This window comes from Equus przewalskii, chromosome 23, assembly GCF_037783145.1.
Source record: "Equus przewalskii isolate Varuska chromosome 23, EquPr2, whole genome shotgun sequence".
Classification (NCBI taxonomy): domain Eukaryota; kingdom Metazoa; phylum Chordata; class Mammalia; order Perissodactyla; family Equidae; genus Equus; species Equus przewalskii.
In genome coordinates, this window is record NC_091853.1 from 19,451,820 (window position 1) to 19,467,881 (window position 16,062).

Here is a 16,062-nt window from a genome sequence, read left to right on the forward strand (position 1 = left end):
GCCAGAGAATGACCGCAGTTGGTCAAGCCTAGGACTTACGCTCGCTTCTGTCATTGAGAGCGTGGTCTTTTACTAGAAAAGGGATAGGTAGGGGTGATAGCACTGGTGGACAGCTGTGGGGAAAAATAATAGTCATCAGAGTAAAAAACAACTTTGTCTTTTTTCTTGGTAAACTAAGGGAAGGAGGAGGGAGAAGGATAACTGAAACGGAGGAAGTGAGGTTAAGGAAGAGTTTTGTTAGAGATGAACATGCATGTCTGAGTGCTGATGGGATGGGCTAATATACAGGAAGAGATGAAGAGACCAGAGAAAGAAGAAGCAACCGGATGGTGTTGACCTCAAAAGGGAATAGGAACCCAGTTTGAGGGGAGGCCTTGAATACGAGGAAGGACACATGTGCTGAAACAGGAGTGAAGGAGGCTGCAGTGGATCCGGGTACAGGAACATTTTCTAGATAAAATTGGAAGAACTTGGAGTTCATCTCTGTTGGCCTCTATTTTCTGTATTGAGGTGGAGGTAGGCTTTGTCAGGGAGCAAGGGGAAGAATGAGTCTAGGGCAGAAGTTTGAGGAGAGAGAAGGTATGAAAAAGCCCTCTTTGAAAGGAGAGAGAAAGTCGGTCACAGAAACACAATGGGATTGCCAGGAATAATGAAAACACATTTGAATTTAGTAATTATGAATTTACAAGGGTACCAGCTTTCTTTCCTGTGTGGATTTTTAATTTAAATTCTGGTGCATGAGTATGGAGTAAGTGTAGAGAAAGTATGAAGAAAGTGTGGAGTAAGAGTGGAGAAAATGTAAAGAAAGTATAGCGAAAGTAGATATTTAGTTTCTTTCAGAGATTTTACCATAAAAGGGAATGAAAAGAGAGACAGGAGAGCTTAAGGTTTTGGCAAAGAGTTATTGAGATGATGGACCATTACATTTATTCTGGAAAAAGAGAGAAGAAAAGACAGAAGGGAGCTAAAGAAAAGAGATACACTAGACACACTAAAGGACTGGAGAGCCCAAGGAGGCCCAGGAGGGATCCCATTGCGGGTATTCAAGCAAGCAATCTGGAAGGAGAGAAGGAGCTGGTCACAGATCAGAATGTTTGATTTAATAGCGTGATGACTTTATCTAGGTGATTGTGGAAGTGAGCCGCTAAGATAGAGTGGAGGAAAATTTATTGAAAAGGAGAATGTCAAGGAACCAAGTCATTTATTTCTAGTTGCTGGGATAAGGCCTTGTTTGTCTCCTCCGTCCTTTATACGTTCAATGTTTGTTTTTTTCAGTTAAATTGTGAGCGCACTGAGAGCAGGGACTGTGTCTAAAATATATTTTTGTTCACCTAGAGCCTCATAAAACCTCTTTCCCACAGAGTATTTTTATAGAACACTGTTTTAATGAAATGGTGAAACTGGCAGTTCAAGGAATCTTTTGGACCTGTATCATTGCCTTCAGGAAGGTAAGATGTGACTATTCTGTTTTGTGGGCTTAGCAACTGAAGGTCTGGGTAAGGTAAATTATTTACCCAAGGTGAACTCGAGCTAACTTCACATGTATAGAAACTTAGCTTAAAAGAGAGCACATTCTTTTGAATTTGTCGTAACACAGAACATTGCCATTTTTTTTTTTTTTTGGTTTTCTTTCCATACGTGGCTTTGTAAAATCAGTGATGAAATGACTATTACTAGGCATAAAGTGCAGACTCAAAGGGGCGTGATACTGAATGGCAGTGACAGTTCAGCTACTGGTGACTTGAGGGAAATGAGAAGTATAAATTACTCCCATGTTGTCATCTTTCCTGTTTCAGAACCACAGGAAAGGTGATGCTCTACTCTTTTGCATACCATTTTCCCCTGTCACCCCTCGTTCTTACTCCTATGTAACGTTTCAATTGGACCAGCTCTCTTTGCCTCATGCCCACCATCTCTGATCCGCTGCCTGCATAGACTCCTGAGACTTGATATGGTTTAGGATTAAGCTATCAACTAGTTAGTGCTTAGAGAATTTTAAAAGTCACCCTTGTAAAGTCATATTTATCTAGAGTGACATTCCATGTGATGCTCATTACAAATGATAGCTGTTTTCGTGACCCACCTACTCCTACCTCTGACTGCATTCATCTTGCTCAGAAACTCTTGCTCAGTGAATCAATCATTCTTGAAGTGGTTTGAAATTTATTTATAAAAGTGAAAGACCCAAGGTTTGCAAATGATCTACTTTAAAAAAAACATTTGAGTGGAAACAACTGAAATGTCTTTCAATGGGTAAATGGTTAAGCAAACAGTGGTACATCCATGCAATGAATACTACTAAGCAACGAAAAGGAATGAACTATTGACACATGCAACAACTTGGGTGGATTTCAAGGGCATCATGCTTAGTGAAAAAAACAGTTTCAAAAGGTTGCATGCTATATGATTCCATTTATATAACATTCTCAAAAAGACAAAACAACGAAGGTGGAGAATAGGTTAAAGGACGGGGATGGGGTGAGAAGATATGGCTATAAAAGATGAGCATGTGGAGTTCCTATAAGCTGATGGAACAGTTCTGTACCTTTTTTGTACATCATCATACTTAGTTACAAATTTTTTTCTTGTGATGAGAACTTTTAAGGCCTACTCTCTTAGCAACTTTCAAATATACAGTACAATGTTAACTATATTCCCCATGCCGTACATTACATCCCCAGAACTAATTTATTTTATAGCTGGAAGTTTGTACTTCTTGATTACCTTCACTCAGTTCACCCACCTCCTACACCCTGCCCCTGTCTACCACCAATCTGTCCTTTCTATCTATGAGTTTGGTGTTTTTTTTTAAGATTCCACATATCAATGAGATCACACGGTGTTTGTCTTTCTTTGTCTGACTTATTTCACTTAGCTTAATGCCCTTAAGGTTTATCCAAGTTGTTGCAAGTGGCAGGATTTCCTTCTTTTTTTTTGGCTGAATAATATTCCGTTGTATATGTATATACCAGTTTCTTCATTGATCTATCAATGGACACTTAGGTTGTTTCCATATCTTGGCTACTGGAAATAACCAAGCAATGGGCATGGGGGTCTAGATATCTTTTCCAGTTAGTGTCTTTATTTTTTCTGGATAAATACTCAGAAGTGGAGTTGCTGGATCATATGGTAGTTCTATTTTTAATTTTTTGAAGAACCTCTGTGCTGTTTTCCATAGTAGCTGCATCAATTTACATTCCCACGAATAATGTACAAAGTTTCCCTTTTCTCCACATCCTTGACAATACTTATTATTTCTTGTCTTTTTGATAATAGCCATTCTAACCCATATGAGGTGATATCTGAGGTGGTTTTGATTTGTGTTTCCCTGATTATTGATGATGTTGAACACCTTTTTATGTACCTGTATGTTAACTGGCCATTTGTATGCCTTCTTTGGAAAAGTGTCTATTCAGATTCTCTGCCCATTTTTAATTAGATTTTTTTATTGAGGTAACATTAGTTTGTAACATTATATAAATTTCAGGTGTGCACCATTATATTTTGATTTGTGTGTGGACTACATCATGTTCACCACACAAAGGCTAATTACCATCCATCCCCATACACATGTGCCCTATTACTCCTTTCACTCTCCTCCCTCCCACCTTCCCTTCTGGTAACCACCAATCTATTCTCTGTGTTTGTGTGTTCTTGTTGTTATCTTCTACTTATAAGTGAAATCATGTGGCATTTGACTTTCTCCATCTGACTTATTTTGCTTAGCATAATACCTTCAAGGTCCATCCATGTTGTTGCAACTGGCAAGATTTTGCCTTTTTTATGGCTGAGTAGTATTTCATTGTGTATACATACCACATCTTCTTTATCCATTCACCCATTGATAGGCACTCAGGTTATTTCCAAGATTTGGCTATTGTGAATAATGCAATAGCTATAGTGCATTCATATTTCTTAGCCATAATGCAATGAACATAGGGGTGCAAATATCTTTACACATTTGTGTTTTCATGTTCTTTGGATGAATACCCAGAAATGGAATAGCTCGATCATATGGTAATTCTATTCTTAATTTTTTGAGGAATCTCCATACTGTTTTCCATACTGAATGTGCCAGTTTACATTCCCATCAGTAGTATATGAGGGTTCCCTTTTCTCCAAATCCTCTCCGAAACGGTTATTTCTTATCTTGTTAATTATAGCCATTCTGATGGGCGTGAGGTAATATTTTATTGTAGTTTTTATTTTCATTTTCCTAATAATTAGTGGTGTTAAACATCTGTGCCTGTTGGCCCTCTGTATGTCTTCTTTGGAAAAATGTCTGTTCAGATCCTTTGCCTGTTTTTTAATTTAGGTTGTTTTGTTGTTGTTGAGTTGTATGAGTACTTCATATATTTTGAATCTTAACCTCTTATCAGATATATGGCTTGCAAATATCTTCCCCCAATGCTTAGGTTGTCTTTTGTTTTGTTGATGGTTTCCTTTGCTGTGCAGAAGCTTCTTAGTCTGATATAGGTCCATTGGTTTATTTTTTCTTTCATTTCCCTTGCCTGGTGAGACATGGTATTCAAAAATATAATGCTAAGACCAACGTCAAAGAGAGTTCTGCCTATGTTTTCTTCTAGAAGTTTTATGGCTTCGGTTCTTACATTCAAGTCTTTAATCCATTTTGAGTTAATTTTTGTGTATAGTATAAAATAATGGTCTACTTTCATTCTTTTGCATGTGGCTGTCCAGTTTTCCCAACACCGTTCACTGAAGAGACTTTCCTTTCTCCATTTTATGTTCTTGGCTCTATTGTTGAAAATTAGGTGTTCACAGATGTGTGGGTTTGTTTCTGGGCTCTCTATTCTGTTCCATTGATCTGCGTGTCTGTTTTTGTGCCAGTACCATGCTGTTTTGATTACTATAGCTTTGTAGTATATTTGGAAATCAGAGAGTGTGATCCTTCTTGCTTTGTTCCTTTTTGTCAGGATTCCTTTGGCTATTTGGGGTCTTTAGTTCTTCCATATAAATTTTAGGATTCTTTGTTCTATTTCTGTGAAAATGTCATTGGGACTTTAATAGAGATTGCATTGAATCTGTAGATTGCTTTAGGAAGTATGGTCATTTTAACCATGTTAATTCTTCCAATCCATGAGCTTGGGATATGTTTCCATTTCTTTGTGTCTTTTTTTATTTCTTTCAAGTGTTTTACAGTTTTCAAAGTACAGTTCTTTCACTTCTTTGGTTAAATTTATTCCTATGTATTTTATTCTTTTTGTTGTGACTCTAAATGGGATTGTATTCCTAATTTCTCTTTCTGCTATTTTGTTGTTGTTGCATAGAAACATAACTGATTTTTGTATGTTGATTTTGTACCCTGAAACTTTACTGTATTCGTTTATTATTTCTAATAGTTTTTTTTCATGGATTCTTTAGGATTTTCTATATATAAAGTCATGTCATCTGCAAATAGTGATGGTTGTACTTCTTCCTTTCCAATTTGGATCCCTTATTTTTATTCTTGCCTGATTGCTCTGGCTAGGACTTCCAATACTGTGTTAAATAAGAGTGGTAAGAGTAGGCATCCATGCCTTGTTCCTGTTCTTAAAGGGATGGCTTTCAGTTTTTCACCATTGAGTATGATATTAGTTGTGGGTTTGTCGTTTTTGGCCTTTATTATGTTGAGGTGTTTTCTTCTATACAGATTTTATTCAGAATTTTTATCATAAATGGCTGCTGTATCTTGTTAGATGCTTTCTCTGCATCTATTGAGACAATCATGTGATTTTTTTGTCTTCATTTTGTTAATGTTGATTATCATATTGATTGATTTGTGGATGTTGAACCATCCCTGCATCCCTGGAATAAATCCCACTCGATTATGGCAGATGATCTTTCTAATGTATCGTTTTGATTTGCTATTATTTTGTGGAGAATTTTTGTATCAATGTTCATCAGTGATATTGACCTGTAATTTTCCTTTTTTTGTGTTGTCCTCATCTGGTTATGGTATCAGGGTAATGTTGACCTCATAGAATGAGTTAGGAAACTTCCTCTTCTCTTCAATTTTTTGAAAAGGATAGGTATTAAGTCTTTCTTGAATGTTTGGTAGAATTCACCAGGGAAGCTGTCTGGTCCTGGACTTTTGTTTTTTGGGAGGTCTTTGATTACTGTTTCAATCTCCTTACTGGTGATCAATCTATTCTTTCTGTCTTTTTTATTCAGTTTTGGAAGGTTGAACAATTCTAAGAATTTATTCATTTCTTCTAGATTATCCAATTTGTTGGCATATAGCTTTTTGTAGTATTCTTTTATAATCCTTTGTATTTCTATGGTGTCTGTTGTAATTTCTCCTCTTTCATTTCTGATTGTTTTTAATTGAGGCTTCTCTTCTGTTTTCTTGGTGAGTCTAGCTAAAGGTTTGTTAATTTTGTTTATCTTTTCAAAGAACTAGCTCTTAGTTTCATCTAGTTTTTCTATTTAGTTTTAGTTTCTATTTCATTTATTTCCACTCTCATTTTTATTTTTTTCTTTCTTCCACTGATTTTGGGCTTTGTTTGTACTTCTTTTTCTAGTTCCTTTAGGTGTACTGTTAGATTGATTTTTTTTGAGATTTTTCTTGTTTGTTGAGGTAGGCCCATAATGCTATAAACTTCACTCTTAGTACCACTTTTGCTGTGTCCCATATATTTTGGCATGTCATATTTTCATCTTCATTTGTCTCCAGGTTTTTAATTTCTCCTTTGATATTTTTCATTGACCCAATAGTTGTTCAGTAGCATGTTGTTTAATCGTCACCTATTTGTGGCTTTTCCAATTTTTTTCTTGTAGTTAATTTCTGGTTTCATACCATTGTGGTTAGAAAAGATGCTTGGTATTATTTCAATCTTCTTAAATTTATTGAGACTTGTTTTAGGGCCTAATATGTGATCTATCCTGCAGGATGTTCCATGTGCATTCGATAAGAATGTGTAATCTGCACTTTTCAGATGGAATGTTCTGTATATATCTACTAAGTCCATCTGGTCTAATGTGTCATTGAAAGCATATGTTTCCTTACTGATTTTCTTTTTAAATGATCTATCCATTGATGTAAGAGGAATGTTAAAGTCCTCTACTATTATTGTATTACTAGCAATGTTTCCTTTTGTGTCTGTTAATAATTGCTTTATATCTTTAGGTGCTCCTATGTTGGGTGCATAGATATTTACAAGTGTTATGTCCTCTTATTGGATTGTTCCTTTTATCGTTGTGTAGTGCCCTTATTTGTCTCTTGTTACAATTTTTTTTTAAAGTATGTTTTTTCTGATATAAGTACTGTTACCTCAGCTTACTTTTCATTGCTATTTGCATGGAGTATCTTTTTCCAGCCCTTCACTTTCAACTTGTATCTTTAAGTCTGAAGTGTGTCTCTTGTATGCAGTGTTTATATGGTTTTTGTTTTTCAATCTATTCAGCCACCCTGTGTCTTTTGATTGGAGCATTTAGTCCACTGACATTTAAAGTAACTATCGATAAATAGGTACTTATTGCCATTTTGTTACTTTTATCTGAATGTTTTTTTTTTTTTCCTGAGGAGGATTCGCCCTGAGCTAACATCTGCACTGTCTTCCTCTTTTTTGTATGTGGTTTGCTGCCACAGCCTGGCTGCTGACAAGTGTTGTAGGTCCATGCCTGGGAACTGAACCAGGGCTGTCAAAGCAGAATGCACCCAACTTAACCACTAGACCATGGGGCTGGCCCCATTCTGAGTGTTTTAGTAGTTCTTCTCTGTTCCTTTCTTCTTCTCTGGCTCTATTCCCTTGTGATTTCATGGCTTTCTTTAGTATAATGTTTAGGTTACTTTCTCTTTATTTTTTGTGTATTTATTATAGATTTCTGGTTTGTGATTACCATGAGGTTCGTATATAATAACCTGTGTAAATAGCAATCTATTTTAAGTGATGGTTTCTTAAGTTTGACCTCTTACTAAAATCTCTATACTTTTACTCCCCCCCACCCACATTTTATGTTTTTGATATCGTATTTAACCTCTTTGTGTGTGTGTATCCCTTAACCTATCATTTTTAGTACTTTTGTCTGTTGACCTTCATGCCAGCATTATAGGTGGTTGATCTGCTGTCTTTACAGTATATTTGCCTTTTCCAGTGATTTTTTTCCTTTGATAATTTTCTTATCTCTATTTGTGGTCTTTTCTTTTCCACTTAAATAAGTCTCTTTAATATTTCTTGTAAGACTGGTTGAAAAACTCCTGTGGTTTTTGCTTATCTGGATAACTCTTTATCTCTCCTACCATTCTGAATTATAACCTTGCCAGGTAGAGTATTCTTGGCTGTAGGTTTTTCCTTTCAGCACTTTAAATATATTGTGTCACTCCCTTCTGGCTGTAAGATTTCTTCTGAGAAGTCAGCTGATAGCCTATGGGGTTTCCTTTGTATGTACCTTGTTGCCTTTCTCTTGCAGCTTTTAGTGTTCTCTCTTTATCTTTAATTCTTGAGATTTTAATTATAATGTGGGCCTGTTTGGGTTCATCTTGTTTTGTGCTCTCTATGCTTCCTGTACCTGGATGTCTGTTTCTGTCCTTAGGTTACGGAAGTTTTAAGCTATTACTTCTTCAAAGAAAGTTCTCTTCCCCTTTGTCTCTGTTTTCTCCTCCTGGGACACCTATAATATGGATGTCAGTAGACCTGATGTTGTTCCAAAGGTCCCTTAGGCTGTCCTTGCTCTTATTAATTCTTTTGTTGTTCAGCATGAGTGATTTCCTCTACTCTTTCATCCAGATAACTGATCCATTTTTCTGTGTCATCAGCTCTACTGTTGAGTCCCTTTAGGGAATTTTTCATTTCCATTATTGTATTCTTCAGTCCTGATTGGTTATTTTTTATATTTTTCCAATTCTTCGTTGAAGTTCTCACTGTATTCATCTGTTCTTCTCCCAAGATCAGTAAGCATCCTTGTGACTATTCATTTGTACTCTTTATCAGGTAGATTGTTTATCTCTGTTTCATTTAGTTCTTTTTCTGAGGATTATCCTGTTCCCTTATTTGGAACATATCCTTTTGTATCATCATTTTGCCTATTTCTCTGTGCTTATATCTACATATTAAGTAGATCAGCTATGTCTCCCAATCTTGGAGATGTGGCCTTTTATGACAGATGCTTTATAGGTCTCAGCATTGTGCTTCCCTCTCATCACTAGTTCCAAATGTTCTAAAAGTGTGGGCTATGTGTGCCCTTCTGTTTTGGCGGGGTTACTCTTGCTGTGGGCACACAGGTAGGCTAGGCTGGCCCCCAGGACTGCTAGTGGTAAGGCTCAGCCTCGTGTGGCTGCTGTGGTCACTTTATTCACTTTAACAGGTGGGAAAAGCCCCAGAATGGCTGGCTGCAAGTTCTAATAGCACAAACCTGTTCACATTTTGCTGTTAAGTGAGTCAGGCCCCCAGCATGGCTGGTTGCTAGGCTCAGGAGCTCACAATTGCTGCAGGCCTCTGGCCTGCAAGGCTGTTGTCAGCTCTCTCAGGAGTGCAGCTGGGGAGGGGGTGGTGGTGGTGCTGGCTCTAGGCACAGCAGCGCACAAGAATTTCAGGAGTTGGAAAGTGGGGCAGGTCCCCAGTGTGGCTGTTTGAGATGGCCAGCAGTACAAGTCTGCTGTGGCTGACACACCCCACCTCCTGTGGGCCCACACACCCCACCAATGAAAACCCACCCTGTGCACATACCCTGCTCCACTGAAGCAGACCCAGTCACGCCATGCTTATACAGGCCCCCGAGTTCTCCAAGGACTTGCTGGTGGGCAGGGCCAGTCCCTGGGGTAGGCTGCTTGCCCTGGCTGTACTGGATTAAATTGGTGCTCTACTGGGTGGGGCAAACCTTGTGCTAACAAGCCAGAGGGAGAAATCCAATGATGTCTGCCAGTGTTGATGTTAGCATGCCTGCACTAGGTCACCGTAAGTGCTGCCACCAGTGTCTCAGTCCCTGGGGCAGAAGGTGAGCCCAGCCACCTCCTGCCTCCCTGAGATGCATTCAGAGCTTAACAAATGTATCTCTTTTACCAAAGGACTATGCACCTTTCTTTCTGGTGATTTTGTGTTGGTTTATGGAACAGGTGAATCTGTGTTTGGGCCCTTTAAGATCTGGCTTTTCTCTCTCTGATGTTTGATAGTTTTTCTGGGGGTATTCCCTGTTGGTTTTAAAAGCCAGCAAAGGTAGGTATTATGGGAACTCATCTCAGTCGTGCTGAATTCAATAGCTGGGGTGCTTACTGTGGCATAAATCTCCCACTCACATCTCCCCACTCCTCTGGGAAAAGCTTTGTGCCTTAAGATTGCTCCCAGCTGTGAAATACTGTGTCTAGAGTGTGGTTTTTCCTCCCAGAGGGGCATTTCTGCCTCTTCCACCTGTCAGTGGTGTCCCGGGTTGTGGGGGTTCTTTTCGTCCAGTTTCCAGATCTCTCTCAGAAGAAATTGTTCCACAGGTAGTAGTAGATTTGTTGTATCTTTCAGAGGAGGTGATTCAGCACCCTCCTACGCCACCATCTTCCCAGCAATCTGATTGTTTGGGGTTTTTTTTGCTATTAAGTTGTATGAATCATTCTGTATGTTGATTGTGATGGGGACTACATGAATCTGTTTATGATATCAAAACTGCATAGAAGTGTACACCCATATACATGCAAATGAGAGCATATAAAAACTAGTAGAAACTGAATAGGTGTGTAGTCTAATTGGCAATTGTATTACTCAGGATTCTTGGGAGAAACAGAAACCGAACCAATAATATGTATATATATGACTTAGTATAGGGTATTGGCTCACACAATTATGGAGACTGAGAAGTCCCATGATCTGCCATCTGCTACTAGGGGGGCCAATGGTATAGATTCCAGTCCAAGTCTGAATGCCTGAGAAGCAGGAGCCCTGAGAACAGGAGATCTATGTCTCAGCTCAAGCAGTCAGGAAGAGGGAGGGTGAATTCAACCTTCCTCTACCTTTTGTTCTATTCAGGCCCTCAATGGATTGGATTGCGGAGGGCCCTTGGTCTTACTCAGTTTACCAATTGAAATGCTAATCTCTTCCTGAAAACCAACACAGATATATCCAGAAATAATTTTTAACCAGCTATCTGGGCATCTTGTGGCCCAATCAAGTTGACACATAAAATTAACATCACAGCAATATTATACCAGTGTCCATTTCCTGGTTTTGATATTGTATATAAGATGTTTGTATAAGATTTCACCATTAGGGGAGCTAGGCAAAGTTTACACAGGACTTTGTGTACTGTCTATGCAACTTCCCATGTCTACAATTATTTAAAAATAAAAAATTTTAAAAGAATCAGTTTGAGAGGAGCTAAGATTACTCCTCAAATAATGTCATCCTTACTTATTTGCATCCTGATTGAAAAGTGAAGAAAGAGCCCCACTCTATTCTAAGAACAATTCTCCCTAAGATGAAGGGATTATGAGAAGACCCAGTGAATAGCTCTCAGTAGAACATTAAATCAGTCTTGCTCTTGGTTACACTCTGATCCTATTAGACTGGTTCCCTTTTCATTGAATTCCTTCATGTACTGAATTTCCTGCTCCTGAACTCCCTTCTGCTAGTGAGTGGGTGTGATAGAAGATTGCAGACCCTGACCATCAATATTGCTGGCTCTCAGGTGACTCCTCATTATTGTTCCATCTCTACTTGACTGGATAATGGTCTTGGACAAGGTCTGTACTTTCTGATTATGCACTTTGCATACAACTCCCAGCTAAAATGCCCTTTCCTTATGGGGCCCTTCCTTTGTCCACCATTCTGAATTGAGTAATTCTGGCACATTATTCTCTCTTGGAGTAGGAGTACAGGTATTTTTTATCATAACACTCACCAAACTTTGAATCATATCATATCTGTTTGTTTATGCATTTAATGCCCATCTCCCCTAGACTGAGAGCTTAATGAGGGCAGAGACTATGTCTAGTTCCATCCCTAAGTGGGGAGCAAGCCATGTGCATGCACATCCCTAGAGTGCTCTTGGCAGTGGGAAAAGCCAGGGCAAATGATCTGAAGTGGGAGATTTCCTGAAAGTTTGAAGAACAGTAATGAGGCCAGTGTGGCTGTGTAAAGTGAGCATGAGGGAAACCACAGGAAAAAGGACAGAGAGGTAACAGGGGTTTGGGGAGTGGGGGAGGTGATTTCAGGGTCACATAGGCCTGTAACGACTTTGGCTTTTACTCTGTGTAAGATGGGAAATTGCTGAGGGATTTTAAGCAGAAAGATATGATTTAACATGTTTTAAAGGTATTTCCATCTTCTGGTTCCTGAATATCTCTTTAAATTAAACAAAATTGAAAGAGGAAAAGAGAGGTGCTTTTTAGTGTCCCTGTAAGATCTCACACCTGCTACCTGGGCGACCCTACGCCACGTGTTTTTCTTGCATCATTTCCTTTGGTTTCAGTATTTACCACATTTAACAAATTAAAAAATTAAGGCCTACGGAGGTTACAAAAATTACCCAAGGTCATGTAGTCAGTCAATTGCAAATTTCTAATGCAAACCTTGATCTGCTAAGATCAAAAGTCATTCTCTAAACTCCTCTGCTTTACTTTTGGGGCATAATCTGATTTAAGGAGTAGAAGGAGATAAGCCTGTGGAAGTAGGCAGCCTTCAGATCGTCAAACATTTTGCATGCCACGTATAGTAGATGTTTGTATATTTTATCTGTCTGGCTTCCCCTCCCCTTCCTGCTCAGGCTATCCATCATAGTACTTTCTTTCCAGGGCTGGGATGGGCACCCCATCTGTACCTGGCGTGTCAGAGCGACTCATTCACTCCTCTAGCTACAGTGATTGAGCCAAAGGTGAACATGTGATCCCAGCCAGGCCAACCAGAGGCTTTCATTTTGGAGTTTTTATTGAAACTAGGGAAGAGTATTTCTCCTCTGGGTCTCGGAGATAGAAGTATGTAATCAGAAAATACCTTCAGTCATCTTTCTTTCTTCATGGGGAAACTAGTCCACAATGGGAGAAAAAGTAATTTGATTGGAGCACTCTTTATTGTCAGTCAACTCATGACTACTTTGCAACCTAACTCAGAGCAGGGGTGGAAAGAGGGAATGAATGTTCTTGTTGCATAATTACATCAGGCATATTAATATTAGCTCTCTCAGGATAAAGTCAAAGATTTGCAAGTGGGTAGAATCTCTCTATCAGCAAAAAGTTTCCTAATGAAAAATCAATCTTCTCTATGCCAGGCTGTTTGTGCATGAAGAGAAAATGGACCACCATCTGGACTGAAGACTGAAGACCTGGGCTGAACACCTCCACCCATGATTCTTCCCCTCCTCCTGAACTCACCCCCTAATATCAGCAAACATTAAGGTCCTTCTCTTTGCAAAGTCAGCAGAAACAGGACAGAAGAGATACGGAGGCTACAATTTGTAAGAATCAACAGAGTAGACAGATCCACAATGTGTAGACAGAGCTTGCCACGCCTCTATGCAAAGCCCCCAGAGGATCTCCAGCACATTTAGGACACATTTAGGATAAATCTGGTCATACTGTGGCCTATGAGGCCCTAGGTGATCCATCATATGGCTTCATTTCTGACCTCGTCATCTTCTACTGGTTTCCTTCTTGTTCACTCTGCTCCAACCAACTAGGCTCCTTGCTGTTTCTCAAACACTCCAAGCACCCCAACTTCAGAATGCTTGCACGTTCTGTTTCCTCTATCTAAAACACCTTTCTCTCAGATACCCTTATGGCTCTCTCACTTCTTTCAAGTCTCTGTTCTGACGTCACCAAATCATTGAGCCTTTACTGCTCTCCCGAAATAAAACAACCTACCCAAACTTATATGCCATTTTTTTAATAGTACTTATCACTACCTATTTGTTTATTTGTTAATTGTCTGACTCTCCCCACTGCAATGTAAGCTTCATGAAAGCAAGGATTCTATTGCTTTGGCCACTGCAGAATCCCCCACACCATCTGGCACATAGTAGTGAGTGCTCCATAATTATCCTTTGTTTGGATGAATGAATGTAATTGTAACATTCATTGTGACATTGTACTAATAATTAATTTGTAATTATTGCTGAATTATTCAGAGTTCCTTCAGCCTTTTTATTCTTACATTAACATTACTAAACACTTTCCTTTTCTGAAATAGGTCACGCATACACACATGCACAAGTGTTAGAATCATTGGTAGAGGGGTAAACATAGTTAAGATCACTTTGGTGATTAAGTGAAGGATAGAATTAAGGGAGCTAGAATTATAAATGGACTATTGTAATTCAGCCTTTGAATGATGAAATATTGAATTAAGCAAGTGGAAATGGATAAAGGTGCATATTTAAAAATTTTAGGTAGTAAGATCATCAGAATTTGGGAAATGTTAAAGCAGATAGTCAAGGATGATTCCATATTTTTAGTTCGGGGTGAATGGTTGATGATAATGCTCCCAATTGAGAGAGAGAATACAAGAGGGGATGATGTGGAGGTGGGGATAATCACCAAGTTAGTTTTAGCAAGACTGACCTGTGGTAATGGCGAAGAAGACTCCGAGGAAATATGACCAGCAGACCAGTGGACGTATGAGGCTGAAAGTCTTAGTTTAGCTCTTAGTTTTTCCTTTTGGATTAATCTTCATATTTCTAGATACTATGCTTATGCTATTTCTTGGGTTATCAATTTTACGCATATTTTATTAATTCCTGTAACGCAAATGAGATTTTCACTCTCTTTGTTCATCTCCTCTTTTATCATCCCAGTGTAACTTTATCACTATTTTTGGTCAAATCAACAATAATGTTTACATTAATGTGGCTATATAAAAAGCCTCAGAACCAAGCAGTGTTGTGATAGCTTAATTAGCTTTCCTTGTTTGGCCTAAATTTAGTTTTTCCTTCAGTCAAATTTACTTAGCTTTTTCATTTGCTTAGTTTTTATAGATATGCTTCATTTTTGCAAATATTCCACCATCTATTACATTGCTATCAATATTATTTTCCAAAATCTCAGACATGTCAGACAATGCCTCAATTCCACATTTTTTTCTGAAGACCCAACCCTGAGCCCTTTGTCCTCTTTTTCTAGTTAACCAGTTGCTTCTGGCCTGCTGAGTGTTTCATCCTGTTTCTTTAAGCTTCACCATGAAGGTGGAATAATTTTATCACTCTGCTTTATTGCGTATCTTGTTGAACAAGACCTATTATTTTCCTCTCTCTTATTTTATGCCCTTATTTTACTGTAGCAATCCTATTGTAGCTTCCTGTGAACAAGTATTTGAGGTCCATTTTTTTCACTTTCTTTTTTTAGTCCTTGCATGTCTGAAAAAGTCTTATTTTAGCCTCACATTTGATTGAGAATTTGCCTAACTATAAAATTTTATCCTGAAAATAGTCTTCTCTCAAAATTTAAAAGGTGTGTTTCCACTGATTTGTGGTGTCTAGTGCTGCACCTGAGAAGTCCAATGTCATCTAATTTTCTTTCTTTTAATTGTAACTTACTTCTCATCCCTTCTCTGAAAAATGTTATGTTTTCTTCTTCATCATTAATGTTCCAAAAGTTCACAACATTATGATTTTGAGTTTGTTTTCATTTTCTAAGCTGGTATTCATTAACCTCTTTTCACTATATAGGACGTTTTGTTTATAATTTAAACAAAATTCCCCTATGTTTTTGTTGTTTTATTTTTCTAAACCTCCTTTTTATTAGAGATTGGACCTCCTGGATTTCTCTGATTATTTTACCTTTTCTTTCCTATTTCTTCACCTGTCTCTTATTCTACTTTCCAGAAGATTGTCTTGAGTTTAGCTTTCTTCAGATACTGAATTCTTTTCTGTTAGCATCATATGTTTAGTTTCCACAAACTCCTTTTTATTTAATGGTTGGTTTATTTTCATGACATTATCTTCTGTTTTGAGAATGTCAAGATTTCTCATCTGAACATATTAATTAAGGCAGGGGTTTTGCTAAGTGAGGGATGAGTGAGTAGGAGCATGGCTGCCGAGGGTGGGCGAGTGAACAATCTGTGTCTTGGCTAGTCTGCCTAACCCATGCCACCTACCTTCTCCACTGCTTCTCAGATATGAGCCCCTCAGGAGTTTTCACTCCTACTCTCTTTT

General features: G+C 38.3%; 1 long non-coding RNA gene across 1 annotated transcript; it reads left to right on the top strand.

Annotated features, from left to right (window-relative positions):
* The first annotated feature begins 305 nt into the window (after nt 1-305).
* LOC103547079 (uncharacterized) lies at nt 306-14,045 on the top strand. Its single transcript, XR_543836.2, has 3 exons — nt 306-435; nt 1,362-1,448; nt 13,186-14,045. It is a non-coding gene; the product is annotated as an uncharacterized lncRNA (long non-coding RNA).
* Nucleotides 14,046-16,062: the final 2,017 nt, after the last annotated feature.